The sequence below is a fragment of the Varanus komodoensis genome, unplaced genomic scaffold (genome assembly GCF_004798865.1).
Source record: "Varanus komodoensis strain SLA01 unplaced genomic scaffold, ASM479886v1 scaffold19, whole genome shotgun sequence".
Classification (NCBI taxonomy): domain Eukaryota; kingdom Metazoa; phylum Chordata; class Lepidosauria; order Squamata; family Varanidae; genus Varanus; species Varanus komodoensis.
Window position 1 is genome coordinate 8,623,406 of NW_025335550.1, and position 26,179 is coordinate 8,649,584.

Below are 26,179 nucleotides of genomic sequence, written 5' to 3' on the forward strand. Positions count from 1 at the left end.
TTGCAAAGCTCTGGCTAGGCTCAGCACTAGGGGATGAGGAGAGAAGAGGGAGAGAGAGGGACAAGAAAAAAAGCCCCATTCTTCAAGTCTTCCATTTCAAAATGAGAAGAATTGGGTGCCTAGTTCTAGAAATCTCCTTCCCTTTTGTATTGGCAATCTTCATCAAAGGTTCATGCTTAGAAAGAGTTTCGGTCTTACAGGTGAGCAATTTCAGCAGTACCCATCATGCCGAAGAGAAATTATGTGAAGGACATCATGTTTTCTATCCATGTTAATGCTGTGCTGAATTTCCTGAAGCTCTTTGCTTTCCTAAAAAGAGGCAGTTGTTTCCTGCTTTTGCTTTGAAATTCTCTTGTTTTGTTTTGCTGTTGTTAAAAGGACTTTGCAAGAACAACAGCCACACTGAATTCTGAGGTGTGATGTAGTGGGAAAGCACCCTGAGGAAAGAGGCTGTACTTTAGCCTCCAGGGAGTTTTTCTGAACGTACAAACAGGCAGGCAAAAAGCTTTTTCAGGCACAGAAGCACCAGCAGATGGGACCTGAATGTTGAAAATGAGCATGACCCTCACCCATGTCATTAGTGAGGTAAGCCCTGCATGCAGATCGATTCCTCCAACATTTTTGCACTGGCTTCAATGGTTGGATGAGATTCTTTTTTCTCCTCCTGCCAGTGACTGGTTGGAAGCAGTTGGGATAGGAAGAACAATTCAACATGCTGCTAATCCGAACATCAAACACCAGTCGGAGTCACAAAGAGCTCCAGATGCCATCAGCACCACAACAAAATTGCAAAATCATAGCAGACACAAATATTCCAGCTCTCAATTCCCTCCTGGACCCTTTGAGCCTTTTCACCCCATCCTTTCTGGGGAAACCTGCCTGCTTTTTCTAAATACACAACAGCAGTGCCCGAGAAAGGACTGGGAAGCACCTCCAATAGGACATGCCAAGAACCATCTGCTCGTGCGCCATTCCAATGCGGCAACAATGCTCTTTTTACTCTTTATTGCATGGGTAGTCCATCCTCTAGTATGGGGATGGGGATGGGGAATTCGTTGCCAGCCATATGCAATTGCACTACAACACCCATCCCTCCTAGCTATTGGCTGTGATATCTAGGGATGGGCGTTGTGATCTAGCAAAAGCCAGAGTGTCATATCCTTCCTGTCTTTGCTCAGCTTTTAGAGGCTCAGATGCTTCAAACCATGCTTTTAAACCTTATTCAGCCTTTCATTGCAATAGGGTTGTAAATACATCAATGTATCTTTGGAATGTACATGGACATTGTAAGGGATTTCTGTAGGAAAAAAAATAGTTGCACTGTGCTTTCTGTGTTTCCCAGGTTTCTCCTTCTCTTGCAGCAAGCTCTCAGTTTCTGCCTTTCTCCATGTCACTCATTTTTCCATCTTCTGTTTTGCCTTTCGCTCCTCCTTGCCCCTCTCTGCTCTTTCACACACACCTTTGCACACACAACAAAGATCTGACTGTAGAACTGGATGAGGGAATCACACCTGTGTTGCATGCACACAGAGCACCCATTGTGTGTCCAGGTGTGCACACGCTCCTGTATTTGTCAACGTGCACATGTGTGCAACGAGTCCATCGCCAACCTTTTTCCTTGTGCTCTCCTCAAGCCTGCTGGAAACTCAAGTTTCTGTATCACCTGAGAGCTTACCTGAATCCCAGCCAAACGGTCCCTTTCATGCCATCCGCCCACTATGCAGAGCATGTGTGTGTGCATGAATCTGGCAATTGACAGCAGGAGCCCAGCTTGAGAAGGCAGCTGCCCTGCCTTTTGCAGCAATAAATGGCCACTCCAGACCCCCAGAGTGTGTGTGTGTGACTGAGGCAGCAGAGAGAGGCTTGCAGAAGGAAGGTTGCCCGCATTGTGAGTGTTTATCGGAACGGCGCAGGTAGTGCTCAAGCTGATGGCAGGTGCTTGCTAACGCCACTCTCTTCTGCCGGCCTGCCACCATCCACTCCTTCAAACCCCAACAGGATGTTCACTTGTAAAAGTCATTTAAAACTCTATCGAGGAAGTTAATGGGATTTCATACAGAGAGGGGGTGGGGTTGTTTTGTCACTTTGCTTCTGAGCCCGGAGAATCCCTTAACAAATCCAGCACTTTCCAAAGGCCATTTGGAGTACAATGGCTGACAGAATTATCACGCAGCTGCCAACCCGTTTGCCCTTGGTTAATTCTAATATCTCTCCGTGCATACGCTTAGGCTGGATGAAGGGGACAGTTGTAGTCAAATCCCATTGTCTCATGGCTTTGTCCCTCCGTGTGCAAGAGGGGACAGATTCTCATGCACAGCATGAAATGGATGGCGCCCGTGTGCTTGGCCTCTCATAGACCATCCACAAAGCTCTGAGATTGGTGTGTAGGAACAGGCCAGCCGCTGCAGCTTCAGGCCAGAAATCTTCCAAGATCAAGTCAAAAGAATAGCTCTGGTTTGATTGTCCGTTGTTGCTCTCTTTTCTCCTTTCAGTTTTGGGTCGTCTTGCATGCACAAACTTTGACCGCAGCTAGGGCTGTATGGCCATTCCCTTCCCCCAAAAAGTGTGAGCATGCCCTTTTTGCAGTCCTAACAGTGAGGTGCGTAGGAAGGCATGTCTGCAAACATGAGGAGGTATTTCCTTGATCCAATTTGTGGATATTTTTTAAATGCTTGCAGTTTAAAATCACCCACCCAGTCTTCTTCCATCCACCTACTCTGGCAGCTTTCATGGACTTGCAGACAGATTTTTCATGGCGGGGGGGGGGGGGATGTTATTTGTGCAGCTTTACAGTAGAATGGATGCAGATTAGCACATCAGTTCTAATGTACAGATCTTATCTCTAGCTGATATCCAGGGCAGGATGTACCAATGGACAAGTTTTAGTACTGTGGGAATTTGGAGCTCTTGGTGCCATTATGGGCATGGTACAGACCCTTCCAAGTCTAGGTGCCCCTCCCCATAACTAGCCAGCCCTTCCCACCACATCAGTGTGGAGAATCACTGAAGATCTATGATCCTAGACCATTTTTGGTTATTTTTGTACAGCTTGGACATCATTGTCTTCCAGGCCTGGTGGTGGCTTCCCAGAATCCCTGGCAGAGGACGTTCCTTTTAATGGGAAACACCAGGGGTTGAACCAGAAGTCTTTTGGGTACAGATCCCATGTCCTGCCACTTTGCTGTGGAATGCCCTGTCGTAGCTCTTCTGGAGGACTTTTGGGAGAGGGCCTGTGCCCTCTTCCCCCAGTTAAAGGATAAATAGAAGCTACATGTGCTGAGGGAACTTGAGGCAGATCGGGGGCCTTGGGTCACAGAGAGATTCATTCTTGCATTCAGAGGAAACTCAGAGGAGCCTCCTAGCTTGAAGAAAGCCAGGGCTCTTGTGGTTGAGGCTGAATTGACTGCCAGAGGATGGACTGCCTCCTTGAGGAGTAGGGAATAAAGAGATGCCTGTGAGAAGGACTCTCCTGATGAGTGGGCCATGCCTCACCTGGCAGTGGTGGCCTGCAGCTGAAGGACTGGTGGGTTCCTGAAGGACTGGTCTCAACAACCAGTTGTCCTAGGCACCTGGACTGAGATGATGCCTGAGGAGCAGTTCCTGTCTTCCCTGGCGCCCAAGTTTTCCTCCCAAATGTGTTTTAGCCTGCCTACTCACCTTGACTACTAACCACTCCTGGGTATTTCACCTGCACGCTGTCCTTTCCCCTCCGCAAGCAGTAGAGCTTCCATTAGAAGAGGACCAGCAGGTCGTCATGGGGAAGATGAGAAGCAGCTCCAAACTGACCTTGCCCATGAGCCCTGGCTGGGTTGTGGTCTTTGACGGCTACCCAGCCGTGCCCCTACTTGGTGCTGGGACTGGGCCAAGCCAGGCACTGCCCTCCCTTCCTTCCTTCCTCCTCTCAGCATCCCCATGTAGGTCACCTCAGAGCTCACTAGGACCCAGTCTGACTCAATTCTGCCTTGATCGCGATGGTGGTGAGGTGCTGATCTGGTCAGGATCTTGAAAGAGCTACGCTTCACTAATTCAATATTTGAGAAGGGTAATTTCTAGGGAGGTTACATTATAAATACTTCTGTAATGCACATCTCCTTTACACACGGAAATCATTATAATGTTACCATTTTGAAATGGCATACAATAAAAAATGAGCATGGGTTATCACAACCTGACGGAAGTGATTCAAAGATCCCATTTCATTTTCTCTGATCTCTCTCCTTCTCTCCCTCTCTCCCTGTAAGGGGGGATGGAGGAGTTATTTCTTACGGGATTTGGAGTAAGTCTACCCTTAATTCTGGGAGAGAAGGAAATCGGCAGCTGATGTAATCTCGTTAAGAAGGAGGTCACCCGTTCTTTATGCAGCAAAAGCCAGCACTTCCTTTTCCATCATCTTTGTTGTTGTTACCAGATTTAGCTGACTTAAGAAAGGGCCTCCATCCCACTTAGGCTTAACATTTTTAGCTTTGCTCATTGCTCAACTGGAGACACATAACCGGATTGTCAGGGGGTCAAGATATGATATTCATTTATTAATGGAATGTAAATGAGGTCATGCCAAAAAGACACAGACAGATGGTTCCTTCTCTTACCTGAGCCTCTGAGTCAGGAGATGCGTGCGGCGGGCAGCATGCAAAATGGTGGCGGGCAAGGAGCGAGCTTAAGGGATGTCCCAGTTGCCATATGCCTTTGGACATTGACTGAATTAATGGCCAAGAAAGGCCCATATGCAAATTGCTAATGAAAAGCAAGAACTTCGGCAGCTGATCACAAATCACCTGTCTAAAAAGTTTGCAATTTACTGACGTTCCATCCTTCCCCTGCATTTCATGAGAAGGAAACAGGTGCAACCCGATCGAGTCCAGACTGGGAGCCACGGGGTCTGTGCGCAGGATGCACGGAGTCATTTTCTGCAGCAAGCCCTGTTAAAGTGAAGATGAGATTCCCCTGAGTGGCCCCGAACACCAGGAGCAAAGCAAACGGTCTTTAAATTCATTCTGAACCATCCTGGACTAGGCTTACGTCATGGTGCACTTACAAAAATCGTTCTTCTCCAAAAATTTCCCCGGATTTTATAGTTCCCATTTACCTGGTGGGACTTGCAACAGGGGACTAGTGTATTAGGACCCCTCAGTTCTTTTGTTTCCTATTTCTGAACTGTGCCTTTGTACAGTTTGTCACACCTTCCGTTTCTTCAGTGAATCTGCATTTCCCTTTGTCCTACAATTGCATATCTTTATTATACTTTGCAAGTGTTTTAATATCCTTGGGTGATCCGTCCGTATATGCCCGACCGCCCTTTGAGATCTGCGGGAGAGTCCCTTCTCCGGGAACCCTCCATGAAAGAAATTAGGAGAGTAAGTACTCGGAGGAGGGCTTTCTCTGTGGTGGCGCCCAACCTATGGAATTCACTCCCCAAAGAGGTCCACCTGGCACCGTCGTTACTGGTTTTTCAGCGCCAGGTAAAGACCTTTTTATTTAAACATCATTTGAATTGTTAAAACATATGATCTGGCCAGGGCAACTTCTTCTTCCTTCTCTTTCTCCTCCTATATTTCTATTTACTTAATTTATACTGATAATTTTAATCTTATATTTGTAAATCAATATATTTTTTGTATTTTGTAATTAATGGTAATTTATTATGTGCTATTGTATTTCATTGTATTTTATCGTGTTGTAAGCCGCCCCGAGGTTTCGGCAAGGGGCGGCATAGAAATGTTATAATAATAATAAAAAATAATAACCCTGTGAATAGCTGTCCTCCCCTCCAAAAAACCACCCCTTTTTACTTTGCTTTACTGAGATGCAAAAGTGCATGTGTGTAGTGTTCAGAACACCACACAGGCAAAAACCTTGCAATCACATGAAAATCAATGAAACATCATCAAAGGAAGAAGAGAAATTTGCACACCCAAGCACACCAGTAGCAGAGGGAGAAAGATGAAAATTAAATGGGAGCCTGCGGTAAATTGCATAACGGATGCCCTGATTCTGGAAGTAATTTTAGAAATTATCCTAGTTAAGGCAGAATTCGGGAAAATGCAACACAGCAAACTGAAAATCATTCCCCCTAGTTCCAAAAGATCAGCTCCAGCTATGATGACCACTCAAGAACACAACCCAATGAGGACTAAGAGGCAAACCGACTTATGTGAGAGAGGACAAGATGCCAACTTACTGATGTGAACAGGGACCAAACACATTTGGAAGACAGTTGTTGGTTGACTAAGACCCTGGACAGAAGTTGCAGCATTGCATTTCAGGTCCCACTCATTCTAAAACCACCCAAAAACAGAACAGGGAATCTACTCTTTCCTCTGCACAAATGACAGTATTTTCTCAGCTTGTCCATTCTGGAGGTGTTTCTGCAACAGGATTTGATGGGTACTGGGCATACCTACCAGCCATTGTCAGTGTGGAGACCAGCCAAAGACACAAGTTTATGGTTTGCAGCTGGCTGCAGCCATTCCAAGGAGATGCTCTTTTCTGTTGGGGCTGAGGAGGCAGCCCATCTGACTTGAAAGGACTTGTGCTGTATGCAAGCGTGGGAGCCAAGAGAAATGGGCTGCAGCACAGCACTCAAACTTCCTAGTCTGGGTCTCCTCGGGCAAAACAGGTGTCAAATCAGGTCCTTGGACTGCAGGCTACAAGGAGTGCTAGCTGGAGAATTCTTGTAGAAGGAGGTGAAGCCCCATCTGCAGTCAATTTTGACCTTAAGACATCTGGAAGAGCTTGTTCTTTCAATGGCTTCACTTCTGCTGGATATTGATTGTCCCTCTTCAAGAGTTGGTGTCTGTTTCAACTGTTGTATGAACCCACGTGGTTAGGGGACAGGAGACCCTGCAGGGGAGTTGTCCTCAAACATTGCAAGAACAACTTCTTCAAACTGGAAGGGTACAGAAAGTTGTTGGCTCCCCTTGAAGTGGGGAAATCTGTCGACATCCAGCTAGGAGTAATGCAGAGCATCAGCATGAGGGGCTAAATCACTCCACTGATGCTCAAGTTGTATGTGGATATTTTCAGCTAGATATGTCCCTTGCATCCAAAATTGGAGTCCCTTGCATTTATCGAATTCTTGTCCTCCATATTCTACTAATCATAGGATAATAGGACAGTAGAGTTAGAAGGGGCCAAGAAGGCCATCCGGCCCATCCCCCCACCCAATGCAGGAGTCCAGGTTAAACCATCTCTCTCAGATGGCTGTCCAGCCACATCTTGGATACCTCCAGGGTAGGAGAGTCCATGATCTTCCTAGGTCATTGGTTTCATTCTTGTTTTGCTCCAACAGTCAGAAAGTTCTTCCTGTTATTCAATTGGAATCTGGCCCAGAATTATCCTGTGTCCTCTGAACCCCTTTCTCCTCCTCCACCCTCCCCTGCTCCTCCTCCTCCTCCTTCTCTTCTGTAAAATTGCATCACAATAATGTATATGTCAATACACTGCAGTCTTCCTTGTTGATTTATTTTCTGCTGTTTTAAAAACATGTGAAGTTTGTCTTTTCCTGCTTGCAGGATTGATACTGGCAGGTACAGTTCTTTTCTTACTAGTAGATCACAGTCTGTTGTCTAGCAGCAATCAATACGAATTGGATGTGTGTGTGCTCCCCCCACCCCCTTTTTCACAGCCCCACACCAGTGGGGGGACCTGTCAACCGAGCCCTCTTTCTCTCCCCCTCCCTTTCTCTCCCTGCATGGTGTTTCCTTTTAAAACCATGCGCCATGCGTCTTTTCAGAATGGAGCAGTCACTCATCCATGGCAGTGGACAACACAGTCCACCAAAATACCTCTTTTCCAGGAAATTAGCTGCACAGTCGCACACTTCCTGGCTGTGCATGGCATCTAAGTTGGCCTGCTCAACCGCTGCTGTGGAAATCTTGGTTTTGCTCAGCTGGTTAACCAGTTTAAGGTACAGTCAGCTATTCTCTGAGGCTGACACGACAGCAAGAGAGAGCAAATATCCTTTGCTGAACCAGCACCCATTGCTTCTGGGGCAGAAAAGCCCCCGAATTTCAGAAAAGGAACAGAAAGGTAGCTAATTGCAAAGGTAGTTTTAGCACTGTGTGCAATTGTTCTCCCACATTTTTCAAGCATTTGTGTGCAAAGTAGTATTTAAAATGCTTTTGGAAAGCCATTGAAAGGACAAGAAAATTTTGGAGAAATTCTCATGGGGAAGGCTTTAAGGTTCTTGTGTTTTTCTTGAGGTGGCCAAGGAGTGTTTGTAAATTTCCTGGATTTCATTATGCAATTGTCTCTCTGCCAGTCTGCACCCTCTCAGACTTCCCACACTTCAGTTAAAGCCCAGGGGAAAATGTTGTGAAATAATTTTTCCCACGGGGCCTTTTCAAATGAGAAAGTGCTGGCAACCCAGTGGGGTTCAAAGCAATGGGGAGATGAGTGTTACAAAGGAAGAAATAGACACACCTCGTAGTGGTTGGGTGAGCTCCAAAGCACCGCCAAAACAAATTCAAAGTAAATTATACAATGCTCTGAAAATGAGCCAGAAGAATCAAAGCCTCTTTCAAGGCGACAGCAACTCTTAAAGAGGATACAGTTGAGTGTTGCACTCATTTTGCCTCTCCCCTGGAGTTGGATGCAACACTGAGGTGCTCATAACTGCATTGTGTTTGGAATAGATTGGAGGGGAAGTTGCCATGCTTAGGAAAACACGAAAGTCTAGTGTGCCTACGGTGATACCTCCTGGTGAGCGAAGACTGCAGAATTTCTCCTTATCCTAAATAAGATCATGGCATTTCCACCACCCCTTCCCACATTTCTCTGCCCACAGATAAGGTGCTGAATTCCAACCAACTCTTTGTGCCTGTCTTCAGATGCATTATGAGCTCAGTTCTCACTGCAGAACCCTTCCAGTCCTTCGGCGGTATATGGAATCAAAGCATTGCTGCAGCCAGCTCTTCTTCTGTTTATTGTATGTGTATCCCACTCCATAGATCAGGAGCTCTCTGGGAGCTTCAGAACAAAATGCAATAAAACCTTGTTCAAAAATTGTTTGCAAGAATGTATACTGAGGAACACTGTACGATTTTTTAACACATGTTCATGGGGGTAGAGAGATGTGTCTGAAAAGCGGAATGCAAAAATTATAGAAAGCCGAAAAGGTGGATTTATCCATTTCTAACCCAGCTGTGCATAAGGCAGTTTCCTATGTTCCTAATGTCACTCAGAATCAATCCCCTTTTTGCTTCTTGAGGATGGGAGTTCTGTATAAGATAGCTTGCAGAGGGTGTGTAAGAATTAGTTTTGAATGCCTCAAAGTCAAGCATACAAAAGAGATCTAGGATGTGGAACAAACTAACAGATGAAGAAACAAGGAATTGGCCCCATCCTCTGTGTCCCTGCATGATTTTTGTCAAGGAGGCATGTCATGCCATCTTGCCATCTTATCCGTTCCATCCAAACATGTCCACTGAATTGGCTTTGGGGGTCCCTGCTTCTGTCTCTTGATCCGCCGTGAGTCCATCGTCTTTCCCACTTTGTATTTAATGGGTGTGATTTATCACAAGCTGTTTTTCCATTCTTTGCTCTTTCCATTCTCTTGGTGCCTGCTAGGAAGAAATTCAGCTTGTTGGGGTTTTTTTTGGAGGGAAGAGAGATCTGGAATCCATTTCTCCATGAAGACTATGAAAAGTTATTGTGACTAGTGATGGGAATTGGGAGGGAGAGATTATGGCTATCAAATTGAAGGCATAAACAAGTATAGGTGACCTATAAATACATAAAATAAAATAAAATGAATAATAAATAAATTGAGAGCAGTATCAGATTTTGGGTCTGCAGCCCTGGAAACAAAAGAGTTCACAATGTTACAGAAAGGTACTGTTCTTAGAAAGGCCTCCCATGTGGATAGGTAGACAATGAGACAGCTGAATGGGTGCTTTTACAGAAAGTTGGCTCTTTTAATCTGGGTTTTAACAAAGATTGGGGGTTCTTTGCACACTGTCTCCTGGAAGGTCCAGATGCCACTCCAGTTGGATTTCATACATGGATTGAGAGAAGTTGTCTCCTTACCCTTCAGCACCTTGTCTGGCCCAGCCATGAGTTTTGTGACCACAATGAAAAAGTGATAGATCAATAACTTCATTTTTGATCCTTAGTTCTGGTCTTATTTCTGTTCTGGGTGATCTAAACATGAGATATGGGCATTGCCATTGGTGCCAAGGTGAACTGGCTCCTTCCACAAGGTAAACATTGTTTGAATCAGTTTGAGAGCTGATGTGGTGCTGTGGTTAAGAGTGCAGGTTTGGACTCAGGAGATCTGGGTTCTAGTCCCCGCCTGGCCATGGAACCAACTGGGTCACTATGGGGCAGTCACAGACTCTTGGCCCAACCTTCCTCACAGGGTTCCTATTGCACGGATGAGATTGAGAACAGTGGGGGGAGATAGCCACTTTGAGTTAAGTCTAAGAAAGAAGTCAGCTATAACCCTAATTAATAAATGAATAACCCACAATTACTTTGAGAATCCCTGCACTATTTTGAAGCACTGAGAAGGGCCTGGAAATATTCAGGAATGGACACTGCTAATTTGAGAGTCAAGTATATGACTCTGAGCTGTATTTGCTAGCCAGGTGCATGCATGTGTCTCCTTGCAATTTATTTTCTTCCTGTAGACATGCTGCCCTTCCAAGACTGTTCACACTGGGAGTTTGGGGAAACACAAAGGGGGCAGAAAAAAGCAGTAGTCCATCACTTCACTCCCTTGCTGTTCTGTCTATGCAAACAGGGCACGAAGTTTTGGTAATTCTGCCTTTTGTTTATGTCTCATTCATACTTCTCAGTCGAAGTGAACACATGATGGTCATTAAAAAGTCAGAAGGAAATTCAGCCGTGCAAAAGGCAATCAAGAAGGAAACTGCAAGATCTGATTCTCCTCTTTGTTAACACTGGCATCTGGAAGCAATTCTTCACTCTATTAGAGAAGCCAGCAAGGAGATCAAAAGCGAGCCTAAAGCGTCTGATTGCACGCTCTCCATCCTCTTCGTAGCAGGAATAGATTATGTGACATGACCATGTCAGCATCCTTACAAATACCATTTTCTATATTTGGGAAGGCTCTTCCTCTTTCACTGGTGCTTTAACTTTTTCTTTATTTCCTTGGACGTTCCATTAAAGTTGGCTTAGAGCATAGTCCTCTGTTACTTGGAAGCCCTCAAGCATGGAGGTCAGAAGAAGTAGCAGAGGAGGACAACAAGAAGGGACCTAAATGTCAGGAGCAAGCCTAGAGGATGGGATTGTCCAGGAGGAACTAGAAAACATTGTCCTCTCTCCTTCCCTAAACATGTGGCATGGGAAAGGTCTCTTCTCCCAGTTGAGATCTAAAATGGAAGACCTGGTCTTTCTGTAGTCCATTATATAAGTTAACACAATCGCTATATGATGGAGAGAAGGGATGGTCACCGCCTTCCCTTCTCCCTGGTGTCCTCTTCACCCGTGAGCTTAGAAATATGGTGCTCCAGGATGGCTGGGACAGAGTGGACTGGAGTTGTGTTTTATTTCCATATTAGTGATTGGTCAGTGCTCCCTTGAGACCGGTGGACTACATTAGGGGACACAGGTCACACTGGGGGACCCCATGCTCTGTTCTCTGGCACCACATCACCATTTCCTGCACATGCAACACGAGACTTTTGGGGTAGCTTATGTATTCTGACTGCCCTGGAAAAGATCAAAATCAACATCTGAAACACTGAGCGACATTGCCAAAAAGCCATGTGGCTGGAGCAGGGTATTGTTCAGGACTGTGGATACTTTGTGACTTAACACTTGGTTTTGCCAGCTTGCTCAGAAGGGTGTAGGTCCCTTCAGGTTCCCCAGGAGCTGAAATCTGTTGTGCCTCCCCAGGACCAACATTTCAGATAATACAGAAAGACACACGCTTGCATATGTGTATGCATGCATGTGTCCCCATGTGCAAGAAGCAGGTGGAAAGGCCATAACACCATCATTCCTCGGGTTTCTTACCAGGACCTGGAACTGGTTGCTGGGCTGCCAACACAACAGCTGAGCAACCAAAGAGAAAAACCACAGGATGCCTCTGAGAATTTGTGAGTTTTTGCACTTTTGAAGACTTTTTCCTGCAAAGAAAATCAATGTCATGGAACCCCCTAATTTTGAGACCCATGGATACGGTGGGATTTTTTTTGGTGAGGGGGAGGAAGTACATTTTGCAAAAGCTCTACTCTCCATCTGACATTGCACAAGGTCTTCCCATGTTCTGTGCAACTGTTGGTTTCCCTTTTTGCTTTTTCCTTTCCTAGACGTAGTTGAACTAGGAACAGCATCCTCTCTCTGTATTGTTATGCAACAGGCAAGGACACAGGAGTGTTGACGGGGCTTAAATTTACAAGTCCCCAAACGCAGCCCAGCTTGAATCCCAGCCGTTCATTATGTGATTGTTTTGCAGGGGTAGCGGCTGGCTAGTCTGCGTCGGCGTGCTGTAAATAAACTTCATTTGTATCGGTCATTCTGCAACATGTAATGAGTCATTCTCTTCTAAGCGCAAGACCACCCCCCCCCCCCAGACATCACAAGATTAGGAGCATTGTCCCTGATGATGCATGCCATCTTTTCAAATTCCCCAAGACTTTAGTGGCAAGACAGAACTGTAATTAGCCGAGGCAAAATTTTACCCTAAATCAGGCAGATTGGTTGTCTGATTGCTTCTATTTAGATGCCAGTCTGGATCTTGTAGGACCTGCTGGTGCAGGGAAGAACTGTGAGCTTGGCTCAGGGATGAAGCCACACATGAATTGTTCTTTAACACTGCACTGTTCTTTAAGCCACACTGCAGCCCAGTGTTCTTACTTCTTTGGACGAGACCTTGGGCTCGTTGCTGCCACACCCTAACCTTCACCTCCCGTGGAAGCCCAATCCACATCCTAGGGATCCTAACTGCCTGGCATCCACCCTAAGTCTTGATTCCCTGAGCTTTGTTCCATTGGAACGTGTCCTGCCCTCCACTGCAGGGGAGAAAAGGTTACCACCCACCTCTGCTTGGCATCCCCTCACATACAGGGCCCCTCTGAGTCATCTCCCCCTCTCAAGGCTGAGAAGACCCAGCTCCCTCAGCCTCTCCTCATATGGCTTCCCCTGCAAACCAGCCACCATCCTAGTGGCCCTTCGCTGCACTGATCCCAACCTTGTTACAGCCTTCCTGTAATGAGGGGCCCGGCATTGAAGACAATACTCCAGCTGTGGGCACTTTACTGGAGATGAACTGGGTGGAACAAATTTAAGAGAATTCTAGTTCTCATCAGAAGCACCCCAGACTTCACTTCAGGTTTTGAACACCTGACCTGATACATACACCTCTACAGTGCTGTTAGCTAGGGAACGATGGATCTGTCAAAAGCAATTCTGCTCAGTTTCTTATTTCTCTTCCATTACATTCACTTCAACCTTTTTCTGTGTTGTTTTTCAGATTTGGGGGGTGGGGGTGTTTCTTAGGTTCATGCAGGGATTCATTCACACGTCAATGCATATTTATTTAAATGCATGCATTTTTTGCACACATTTCCCTCTCTTCCAAATATAATTGTTTCTTTTCTAGGTAATATTTGGCTTTTATACCTTTTTGCAAGCAGTCTCCACTTATTGTGTGTGTGTGTGTGTGTGAGAGAGAGAGAGAGAGAGAGAGAGAGAGAGAGAGTTAGTTTTTAGGATTGAAGGAAATGGGTGGAAAACGTGGTTCCTTAACTAAAAAAGGGAAGTAACCACAAAGCTGTCCATCCACAATGGCCTAGGCCAATTGTTAGTTCCAAGGTTGAGTGTTTGTATAGCAGTTGGTATCGCCAGTCTCTTGTTTCTACAGGTTGAGAGCATCCATTGGTTGCTATCACACAGGAACAAAAGGAGCCGCTGTGTACCGAGCCAGGCCATGGGTCCGCCTAGCTTTAGGAGAGTTATGCATGGTGCTTCATGGTGACAATCCTAGCTTGGAAATGCATTTCAGCACCACGGATAGCTCCTGAAAGGCTCAGAATGAAAGTCACCATGCATACAAAGGGACTGGTCTCCCCTGCGTAAATCACTCGAAATAAGCGGCTACTCTTATCCTTGATTCTAATAACATACCAACTCAATTAGCAGCTTGCTTTCTCTTTGCCCTCCACGGTTGGCTTCCGAGGGTAATTATTATCATTGTATAAGATGGGCTCAGATTGATGGTTTTGTGCTTGGTTTCCCTTGGGGGAAAGGGAGTGATGTAGCCAGCTCCGTTTTCCTCTTGAAATGTTCTTGTGTCTCTAAGAATAACAAGGGCTGCGGTTTTCCACTTGCCAGTTGAGCAGTTCATTTCCCCCTTATCACGATCTTGTGTCTGACAGGACTTCAGATTTCCACTCTAGGAAGTGTGCAGGCTCAAGAACATCCTTGGATTAATAAGACTCGGAGGCCCAGACTAGATAAGGATGAAGCTAATGAAATCGCTGCTTGACATGGACGTGTCTTTGAGTGTGGAGCACAGGTGTGGGGAGGTCCTAAGCAAACACGGCTCCCAAACCTGAGTGGGGCAGCGGGACAAGCAGGCCGTCTTTCTGCCTCAACTGATCAAACTTCCGTCTTGCACTTTGAATCCACATTTTCTCTAAGGAGGCCTTCTGCTCCCTTGTGTTTCTTCTTCAAAATAGCTTTGCCTGAGGGTCAGTCCCTGACCTACAGTCACCAGCAAGTTTCCTGGCAGAGTCCAGGTCTAGAACACAGGTCTCTCCACTCCTAGGTTGACACGTCATCCTTCTACCACACTCATCTTCATTTCAACGGTACATCCCAACACACACACGCACACACTGCCAACTTGGATCCCAAAGGACAACATTCGGTGGGTTTTGCGTGACGGAGCACTGATCCAAATAACCTAGAGCTGGAAACAAGCTCAGGTTGACTCCCTGGTTTGCCACTGCCATTTGCCAGTCCCGTTTTCCCTGCACCCCACAGGATGTGACATGGGGTACCCCCTGTGAGAGGGATCCAGGTGGGCAAATTTTGCCTGGCAATCCCCAGACCTGCCCACCCCTATGCTAGAATCTGCTGTGACTGAGCAGTGCAGCTCTCCCAAAACCTTTGCCCCAATGTGGTCCAGTCGAAGCTAAATACATGAGTTATAGGTCCTGCCAAACATGCCAATCTGTTAATTTTGGAGCATAATTGTATGTATTTCATTTCATTTTATTAGCTTGGTTGGTTGGCTAACTGGTAGGCAGCACTGGAGTTAAATTCTCTGGCGAACTCTTAGGTTGCACAGCAAAGAACAGCCGTTAATACATTTTGAAAAGCCCCATGTAGTAATTAATCCACATTATTTAAATTATAGCTAAATGGGAATTTAAGGTATATCATGTTCAATGAATCTAAATGACCTAGTGTTGAGATAGGGCTTCAGATATGTGATCTGCTTTCTCCTATCCCAGAATATTCCTTTGGAGGTAGCAATGGGAAAATCCTGTACACATTCTTTATGGAGTATCTCACAAAAAATCAAGAAGTTTAACTCTGCCTAGTCCAAATTATACTTACTGCCCTGGGGTAAGAGAAGGATGTGGTCTCTTTTTGCTTTTAAACACTTCCCATTAACTGTTCTACCAGGGAGTAAAAATAAGCAAATGACACTTGTGGTTAAAATCATAACTTCACAATTAGTGTGTGCTTTTAAAGCACAGGGTTACTCTGGGAAAATATATTTTTGCAGGCAACACTTAAGGGAGCTTTGCTTGGAGGGTGGAGGAGGGAAAGAAATGACTAATGCAGCCAGTTCAGAAAACCTTATGTACAGTAAGTAATAATTAGTTCTCCATACTAGTCACCAGAAGGAGCACTTAAAGGGCTTATTTTATTTTTTATTTTTGACATACCTAATCTCCATCCCTGGGGAACAGCATGGAGCATTTGCATTAAATTATTCCTTCATTTTCCAAAGTCCTGCCTGGCCCCTTCTTAGAGGCTTTGCTGCCAGAGCTCTCGCATCTGGCAAAAGCCAGCGGGGCGTGCTGTGAATAGAGTTGTCTCCTGCCAGGCGCACCACACTGTTAGATGCCTCAAAGTGCTGCATGACAATGAGGTGAGAGAGCAGCGGAGAAAGCCCTGAGTGGAGCTGGGATGGGGTGCCCAGCAGCCTCCTGCTCTGCAGGTGAACGGAAGAGCACCGGAGGGCAAGAAGCGCCTGGCAGGACACTTGTAGAGTGTGGGGTGGGGACGCAAAGGTGGGTGCTGAAGGAGCAGCAATGGAGGAGGTGGTGGAGGCAGCAAAGACCTTGCTGGGTCAGTGGTCATGGGACTGGATCTTAATAATAAATCATACAGATTGACACATGCAACATGCTGGCAGTGCTGCTGAGAATGCAGTACTGTTTCAACCAATGGTCTAGTATGCTTCCAGAAGGTAGGTAGGTGGGTAGGTAGGTAGGTTGGTTTTCTTGCTTTCCCTCCCTTTCTCCCCACCTCTTCCTTCCTTCCTTCCTTCCTTCCTTCCTTCCTTCCTTCCTTCCTTTCTCATTCCCTCCCTCTCTCCTTTCCTTCCTAGGGCTCATGGTAGCCTGGAAATTTCTCTTGGGCATACTTCTCCCAAATCCTATCCAACTAGCTTACAATACAATTTTGAAAGAACACCCCACTGTTCTGATTGCTCATGGTGCAGCTTCCTCTTGTTTATGAAATGAACATTGGCTAGACAACAGGAAGGATGCTAAATGATGTTGTTCTGTCTGCATTTTTAAGCAAACCAGCCTAATCACTTATCCCAGGGAAATACATGGATTGGAGTGCAGTGGACCTCCATGAGTTTTCAAATGGCTGATTTTTCTTTTCAGCGATGTTCTTGGCTCAAAAACATATACAGAAATATGCATTTTGGGGAGAAATCAGTGCAAAATGTAGACTTTAGTGGAATAAATTTTAAGAAGGGAAATGTGTGCTTACATTCACATGTTCATATGTTGAAATAGTCCGGGGGGGGGGGTCTGTTTTGCTGTTGCTGCTTCTTATGTCTTTGCTGATGCTCCAGAATGGCATGTTATATTGGCAGCAGACCCACCGTGTTGCTCCTACACTAGGAAGGGTGCTCTGAGAGTAGGTCACCTGTTTAATTCCTGGCAGCTCCAGTGGTGAAGGTCTCAGGTGGACGGTGATGGGATGAACCTTTGCCTGAGACCCTGGGGTGCTGGCACTGGTAGACTGCTGAGTAGCTTCCTAAGTGCCTTTCTTCAGAGATGAAACTATTATTTGGGATTACCTGCATTTTGGGATAGTCTAAAAAGACTCCGCCCTTGCGCCCACGTGTTGCTCTTTCCTTCTCCAGAGAGAAAAGAACAGTTTGCTAAACCCCAGTGCAGTGCGATTTCTGAACGGTTTCCTAAAAGAAACAGGTGATCTTTCCCCACCAGTTTCAGGCAGACTGGAAATAAGATGGCTTAATTTCCAAGATAGCTTGAGGCTTACAGCACACCTGGCCTAAGCTTCAATACACCATCCTCACCCATTCCTAAACACCCTACTGCTCTCCTGTTGGAACTGGGAAGCTTCATTAAGCCACCTCAAGCCATTGCTCTGATGGACTCCACATGGTCTCCACTGAGGGGAAGCAGCATCCAAAGGGTGCAGAAAGTCCTTTTTCCCTGGTCTAACAGGGGAGATTCCAGGAACTGAAAACAACAGCCAGGTGATGTCTTGGGAAGACACAGCAGGGGTATGGCACTGAGCTGTGGGCAGGTCAGGCAGCTCCATCTCTTCTGCCCCATGGGAGGAGACACAGGACCCGTGAAGTGGCATTGCAGAAGGAGAATTCCTGGTGCACCAAGAGCATCTCCCAGGAGATGCACTGGGATTATTCCCCTGCTCAGCTGTGCCTGCTGGGAATCAAAGGACATCAGAGGGTGTGCCATGACCATTTGATGGTACAGAGCATCCCACCCCAGATTTGATTTAGTTCACAGATGAGTTGCAGGATGCACTTACGGCCTTGTAGTCCCTTAATCTGACCTATAAGAATATATAGCAATACATACGAGATGAGAGAAAAAGAGAATGCTGAAAAGACACTGCTATGGGTATTGATCCGCACTATGTTTTTATTACCCGTAACCTGACAATAGTTTTCCATCAAATAATAATAATGAAAAAGTCAAAACAACAACTCTCTGCACATTGAGACAGGCTTTTGAGAGTCGCTGGTGTTGGGTTTCTGAGAATGTCTAAACTGGGAGGATGTTGCAAGCATTGCCTGCTTTGAATTGACCAACAGATCAATTCACTCCTGAATAAAGTCCAAGAGACTTTCTGCTTGTGGATCAGCATACTTGAAGCATCTGGTGGATTAATCAGCCTAAAAGCAAACTCTCTGCTCAAGGTGTTTCACTACGGATAAGGTGTGAGCTTACAAAGTAAATACTCACTTACACTTGAGTGTCCCTAAGAAGGATTTTATATATGCAAAGGATATTGTAAACCATATAACCTTTTCAGCAAAAGCCAGTTCAGCTCTCAGCTTATGATTCACTGTACAGCACTTCACCTCCGAAACCATACAGAGCATTAATATTCAACCCCCAAAGCTTCCTGAACTTGATCCATTAAGCTCTTTAATCCTGCAGGGCTCCTAAGAAGCACCAAACAGAAATTTCACATATGGGTGTAGGAATGTATAACCCTCAACCCAATGTATGTACTTAAATCAAATGATAAAAAAGTTCAGTGTTAGTGAGAGAGGTGAAGACGTCAATTCCACGCACACATATACATATTTACATCCAAAGTTTTCCTCTTGCGAGGAGGCTGAGTGGGGTTACTCCTTCTCCTATCCACCAATGTCTTGCAATGACCCTTTGAATTAGATGAGAAGGAGATTGACTGGTCGAGAAACATCTCCTGAACTCCCCAAGGATGGGTGGGCAGTCTCTCCTAAGCCCTGATGCTTTAAGTGCTTCAACACATCACTGGCTGCCCTGATAAGCCTCCAGAAATTAGTCTTCTGCTTCAGGTTTTATGGTGAAAGATGCCACCACCTTATTGGGTGAAACTATAAGTCAACAGTAGACAAGGAAGTGCAGATGACATAAAATCCATTATGTTTATGGCTTGTGGATTGTCAGTAGCCTTGTTTTACATTATCTGTCTCTGATGGAGTTAGCTTTTGTGCAAATTCTTTCTCCATATTTCTGTCCAATCAGACTGCACAGATGTGCTCTCCTGGAAAGGCGCAATTCCCCCTGCATACATAAATCCCTAAACGGGTATGCCTTTACAATTTCCCCTAAGAGGGAGATTCACATTTTTAGCCAGTAGGGCTTTTTTTCTAAGGTTGCTTATTTTGCTACAGCTAAATTTGTGCAAAGTTGCAGAAAATGTAAAGAGAAATGGTTTGCAAGTTCATGAAATCCAAGTCACTCGGGCAAAGTTTCTCTGCTACGGAACCTGCAAATAAGATCCTTAGAAATTCATATGCATTTGAGTCCATTATGGATTCCACTCATATCTCTAGTGGCTGAGCACATTATTTGTGAGCACAAGAATCAAACTTTGGCCAAGGAATTTGGGAAGGTGTAGAGAGGAATTTTAGACACATCCTGGTTGCAGGCAGATGCCTGTCATATAACAAGCATGGGGAGGACATCTTGACTGCAGCGCCAGCAGAATTTTTGGAAAAGGCCAGAAAATTCCAAATATGTGCTGCTTGCCCAGATAAAACAGTTTGATTCTAACTTGCTTGAAACACATTACTGAAGATGCACTGCAATTGTCAATTAGAAACATTTAATTTCAGGAAAGAGCTACTTTAATAAAAAGAGTATTATCTGATTCCGGGTAATTATAGCTTGGATGCCAACCGTGTACATGGAGGGTATGGATCATTCGACCAGATGCAACTTATGAGAAGTGACTCAAAATAGATACAAAGGAATACACCCTAAATGCAATTTGTGTTGATCACACATTTGTATATAATTAGGGACTTGGGTGTGTTGCTTTGCATGGCACTTTGGTGCTTCTTGTTGGCCTAAAGCGAATCATCCTTCTTGAGCATTTCAACTGCAAAACATATTTAACCCTTAGCTGTTGTAACACAAAGGGGGCATTTTTTCCAAGGTTTTACTGTTAAAATCAGTAAACAACCCTCTGTCACACAGTGTGCGTCTTTCCCCGGGGAAAGGGATGAAAGGAAGTGGGCATTCTGTTTCCTGTGGCCCAGAAAGATCCATGGAGACATCTTGATTTAGCTTCCCATTTGAGCAGCATGGAAGTAAGTGAGCTGCAGTTAAAAATAAAGATGTTTTAATAAACAAATAATAAAATAGTAGGATGAGAAAAACCACAACAAAAGTTTGCGGCGTACCCTCACTTCCCCGAAGGAGGGCTCCAGCACCACGCTCAGCCAGCAAACGATATAAGTAGAGTCCTGCCAAATCAGGCCACGGGTCCACCTAGTTCAGTCTGTTCACCCGCTGGCTGGCTGTTGTCCACAGGGTCTCCCAAGCAGGAGAACACCCACCTAAGAGGCCCAGCAACTGGGGTGCATCGGTATACAGTTCTGCTCCTAGCACAGAGACTTCAGGATTAGTAGCCAGTGATAGCCTTGTGCTGAACGAATCTGTCCCATCCCATCTTACAGTTCTCCAAATGGGTGGCCAACACTGCAACACGTGGTAGGGAAGTCCTTAGTTCAAGTCTGCCCTGTGTGAAGGAGGACTTCCTTTTGGACTTCTGGCCTTCCCCCCAATCAGCTTCATGGGACGAACTCATCAGGTTCTGTTATCCTGGCATCCCAAGGAATGAAGGCCCTCCAAAACGTCCTGACCTTGCCATTTAGGCATTTAGAGCTTAGCTGCTCAAAACGCAAGGCTGTGGCTTCCTTGATGGGCTCCATCCGCCTCTGACTTGGTCTCCCTTCTCCTCTTCTGCATTCAACTTTCTCGGGCATGATGGTCTTCTCCAGGGAGCCTTTCCCTCTCATGATGTCTCCAAAGTAGGGCAACCTCAGCTTTGCCACTTTTTCCTTCTAGGGAAAGCTCTGGCTTGACTTGATCTAGGACCCGCTGGTCCATCCTTCTGCTGCTTCAGGGCATTCCCAAAGCACTCCTCCAGCACCATGTTTTAAATGCATCGATTTTCTTTCTTTCCACCTTTCACACCCATGTTGTATTCCTGGTCACAATGTGGGTGATTTTGGCCTTGGTCTCCAGTGATACTTCCTTACAGAGATGCAAACATTCTTTTACCCACCAACCCTTGAATTGTTGATATCTCTCTGGTTCTTGCAACCATATTCCCTGCTTCTTTCCCCCTGTCCCCATGTCTGTGTGTGTGTGTGTGCGTGCGTGCGTGCGCACATGCATTGCTTCCTGTATCTCTAAATACCATATGTAAGGTCAAACGGGCCACTCTGCAATTTGAGGGATGGAACCATGAAACTGAAAATAGCGTACAATTTCCTTTCTGACTTGCACTCTTCTGATTTGTAGCGCATTCCTACTTTTCTATATTTCTGTCTCTTTGGGTGTGTGTGTGTGTTATACCATAATAGCTGCCATTTTTGTGAAAGACCCACTATGGGGTAGCATCATTTTAGACTGTTATTATACCAGAGTAAAATTGCAGATGGTACAAAACTGAACAGTAAGCCTCTTTAAGAAGAGAGGTATTGATTAGGGATTTATAATTTTATCTCCCTCTATGCCCTGTCCAGTTCCACTTCGTGTCCAGATGACACAATGGGGACATCTGGGGACTGGCTGTTGGCCATTCATCTAGCGCAAATCGTATTGGCAGGCTGTGCTTAAAGGGCAAGATCTAAATCACACACCCTTGCCTCTGAAAGACTTTGCTTTTGAATAAACTCGTTGGATGCAACAAGAGGTGTGATTACCCAGCCAGTGAAAGTACTACTTTATAGAAATCGTCGCCAGAAGTGAGGAGTTCTAATAATAAAAAGAAAGGCAATAGACACATCCATTGAGGGAAGGACTATCAATGACTAATACCCTCTGTAGCTGAATAGCCAAGGCTGGACTATGCATGATGCACCAGATCTGCAGTTAATTTCTGGATATTTTGTCCACATTGAGGATGTTAACCATTTTCAGTCCAAGGTCTGAATTCAGTTTTTGGGACGCTTCCAGGGCCAGAGGCAAGCGTGAGGGGCAAAATACCCCAGAAGCCACCATATTTGATCCCAATACTCTTATTGCCAGAAACTAAGCCTGCTCTTGACCTTTTTCAGACTGGAGAGTCGGGGAACCATTTAAAACCCAGGGGAGCAAGCAGCACTTGGGAAAGGGCAGTGAAGTATGAGAATGTCATTTTGGCTTGCAAAGTATGCAAGGAGAGCCCATATGAAGCTTGAAACACAGACTCAGGCACACATGCTGAAAAATGGTTGCAAGCCGAACATTCACATATTCAATTTTATCTGTATTTAATGATCACTGAGGAGAAATGAGGAACACAAAGGCAGAAAAGGAAGAGGAAGAGTCACATTGTGATGGATTGATTCCATCAAGAAAGCTGCAGTCGTTTGTTTATAGGAGCTGAGCGGGGCTGTCAGGGACAAGGTATGTTGGATGGCAACCATAAGGTTGCCAGAGGTTAGAGATGACTGGACATCATGTAGCAACAACAAGGCTATCTAAGACCACTAGACAGGATGGCTAGTAGCCATCCATCCCAGACTCAGTATGCTTCTGTAGAGAAGCTGGTGGGAAACAGTTCTGTGAAGTTGCTATCATAGCCATGATTTGCTAAAAGGTTTCCCAAAGGCAGCTGGACATCTGCCATGTGAACAGAATGGTGGAGTAGGCAGACCACTGGACTGATCCAACCTGACATTTCTTATGGTCCTGTAATTCACCCCACTGCTCTTCTCCCATCTGTTGGTAGTAGAGTAGATAATACAACTGGGTAATGAGCCCATTGGTGGCAGAGGCTCAGGCTTTGGATGTCAACATTCCTAGAGTGTCGGAGAATGTTTTGCATGAGAAGAAAATGCACAGGAATTTTTTCTTCCTATTCCCAGTGACAAGAGCTTCTCCCGCATGATTTAACTCAGAAAACACATGTTAATACAAAATCTGCTCTTGATTTGCTCGGCAAGCCTCTGCCAGGATTAGTTTCCTCTTCTCTTTTCACCAATGCTTTACCACTGCCCTACCTTAAGGTTATTGGATTGCTTCCCCACCCCCTGAGCTCTCCTCACGCTACATGACTGATACCAGCTATTCTGCTGGAGGAATTGCTCCCTGGCAAAGTTTTCCCTTAACACTTGAACCATGGCTCAGAAAGAACCCATGTGACATTGATTCCATCTGCGATTGATGTGGACTACCTTCCAGCCACTGGGACCTGAGTAATATTCTGATTGCATTAATTGCCATTAGAACATTACTTGCAGCTCGCTGGCTGTACAGTATTCCGAGAAAGAGAGTATATTGCCTAGAGCAGGAATGCGCAATATTTTCAGCTCTGATGTAGAAATGTACTGAAACTGCCTAATCCAAGTGGAAAAGATTTCCTTCTCACTTTTGATCTAATGATGAGAAGCAGGCCAAATCTTTTTTTGTATGTATGTGTGTATTTGCAGACTTCTGCCTCTAAGATGGGCCTTAAAAAACAAACAGTCAATAAAATTTGCATAAATAAGCACCATCCCCCCCACAAAAAAACCCCTATGCAGTTCTAGCAAGACTTCTGCAGAATCAATCAAATTGCGTGAATTTGTAATTTGTGCAAACTGGCCAATCCTGCACAAATTGTGCTACAGCCAATTGGTTTTGGGGTCCAATTGATCTCTTAGAGACAGAAGTCCATGAGCTAGCTAGGTCAGCACAACAGCAAGTTATGGAGGGCTAACAAACCAGGACCCAGGGATGGAAAGTATGAAAATCTGTTGGATTTTTGCCCCCTGCATTGGATTCCTCTGACGTCCCTACTCCCAGTCCTAAAAGTGTTACTAATGGATGCTGGGGAGTAACACAAACACACACATTCACACAAGTGCACACAGTGTAATAGATATGGCTGTTTCCTCATTGGAAGGACACTGACCATCTTTGAAGGAAGATCTAGTCAGTACAGCTATTGGAGAAATGGGTGGGGGGGGACTTTGGCAATGGAGAATCAGAGTCCCCTTGGGTGGTTGCAGGTTGTACTTCTCTGGCCTACAGAACCAGTGCACACGGTTTTGCAACCCTGCAAGCCAATGCAACAACATAAGCCCTATTCATGTATTCATGACAATAGCTGCAAGGAACAATCAGAACTCATGTCTGAGTTGCTTTGGGTGACTCAATGGCCTTGTTGACATTGATTTTAAATGCAGACTTTCTTTCAAGCCAGTCTCCTGCCGTGTTCCTGATAATACACTATTGCTTTCCTGATTTAATATTAGTCAGACCCTTGGTCTAATTGGGGTTCTTTACAGCTTCTTTGATTTTAGTAATAGCTATGTGTACATCCGGCTATTCTGAGGATGACTTGCAACCTAAATTGTTGTTTGGTTGTTCGGCAAGCATGACCTATGACTCTGGGAAAAGACAAAATGCAGAGTCTTTCCTGAACCCAGGACACATGTTCTTGAATGATAAGCCCTTTTCCTACTTTAGTTTCTGAATGAAACGGTGCATTTTGAAATGGTGGGTGTGGGGGAGAGAAAAGGAAGAGAGAAAGGGCTTCACAGCAACCAAAAACTCTTAAGACCTTTATTCAAGGGAATGACTGCAGTGAGCACAATTAACTCTGGATAAAGGGGGGCTTTATGAACGGTATCTACAATGTGGATATATTTTTTCTTCATAATTGAAATGGGAAGAAGGGAACGTTTATAGCCCTCAATCAGAAGGCAGGGACAGCATGAACAAGACACTATTGTTCCGATTTATTGTACTCCACAACTGGCTTATTTGACTTTGGCGTATGTCAAAGACATGCAAATCTAGTAGCAGTAGCTGCTCACAGTGCTCCTGCAAGCAGCTCTACCCATTGTTCTGGAACGCACTCCCAGAATGCTTGCATCCCTCTCCCCCTCCTCCAACCCCTTCCCAAAACCCAACATTTTAAGAAGCATCTGGGCTAAATCCCAAACTTTCACAAGCAAAGCATCTTGAGCCCAGCTTGCCAGGGACAATTCTGTTTCTTCCTGCCCCGAGGCATCTTAGACCAGCCATCATTTATCAGCCTAACTCATTTCCCAAGGATGTGTTGAAGACAAAAAGTAGTTACCTTTTGTCGTCTTGTTGTGTACATGAAATGGATGGTCAGGTGTGGGCATGTATTGACCCAAACACATTATTAGAAAGGTCTTTGTTTGGTGTAAGATTAAAGAGCCGAATTGGGATTCAGAGGATCCAGGTTCGAGTTCCCGCTCAGCCATGGAGCCAACTGGGCGACTTAGGACCAGTCACAGATTCTCAGCCTAACCTACCTCACAGGGTTGTTGCAGTGATGCCGGGAGACTCCTGAAAGCTTCCTTGGCATCCTACTGATAGGAAGAAAGGCAAGGTATACATGCATTGGAGTACTAATCTTGCAAAAATGGTGCCAACAACTTGGTCACATCTGAGCCTGAACTACAGATTTGTGGGTTGTGCGTTTCTGCACCCCCCTTTCTCCACCCTACAGCTCAGGAATACCTAGGGAATGGCATCTTCCCATTTTAATAAACTGATTAAAATGGGAAGATGTCAAGATAGCAATGCTTGTGGATTTTATTTACTGTCTCCCCATACTTACACACTTATTTAAGCCTTCTTCACTGCTTGTGAATCCTTCCCAAATAGAAGCCCTTTCCCTACTTTAAACTAAGAATTGTTCATATCAATATTCTTTTTTGAAGACTGTAATTAAAAGTAGCTTCCTCTTTAAAAAGAAGCAAGCACTGGCAGAATAAATGTGTGTTCAAAATAATTTAAGCCTGCACTGTGACTCACCTGACCAGGCCACAATCGTTTTCTGGCAAAATCTTTTATTAAGGAAGAGGGAAAGGAGGTTCGTGAAAATCTTTAATTGTTTCACACTTAGCAAGTGAAGATTGTCCCTCCCTGCATGCTGTGTCTGTACTGAGGCAGACGGAAGGAGAAAAAGGGGAAGAAGTGCTTCAGTAACTTTAAATTGCTATGCGTTTTTAAATGCAATTTTCAAAAGTCTCGAAATTAATCGATGTCCATGTATTTCTTGTACATTTCTA

At 45.1% G+C, this 26,179-nt stretch overlaps 1 protein-coding gene across 2 annotated transcripts in view; it reads left to right on the forward strand.

The window, feature by feature from the left end:
• CDH13 (cadherin 13) overlaps positions 1–26,179 on the forward strand; it is a 502,431-nt gene that overhangs the window by 66,219 nt on the left and 410,033 nt on the right. Inside the window, exon 1 of one of the 2 annotated variants that reach the window (XM_044427974.1) lies at positions 22,276–22,287. The exons of the other annotated variant lie outside the window; for it this stretch is intronic. The gene's annotated coding sequence lies outside the window, so the exon portion shown is untranslated. Of the gene's footprint in view, positions 1–22,275; positions 22,288–26,179 lie in introns of those variants that run through there. 2 annotated transcript variants of the gene reach the window in all.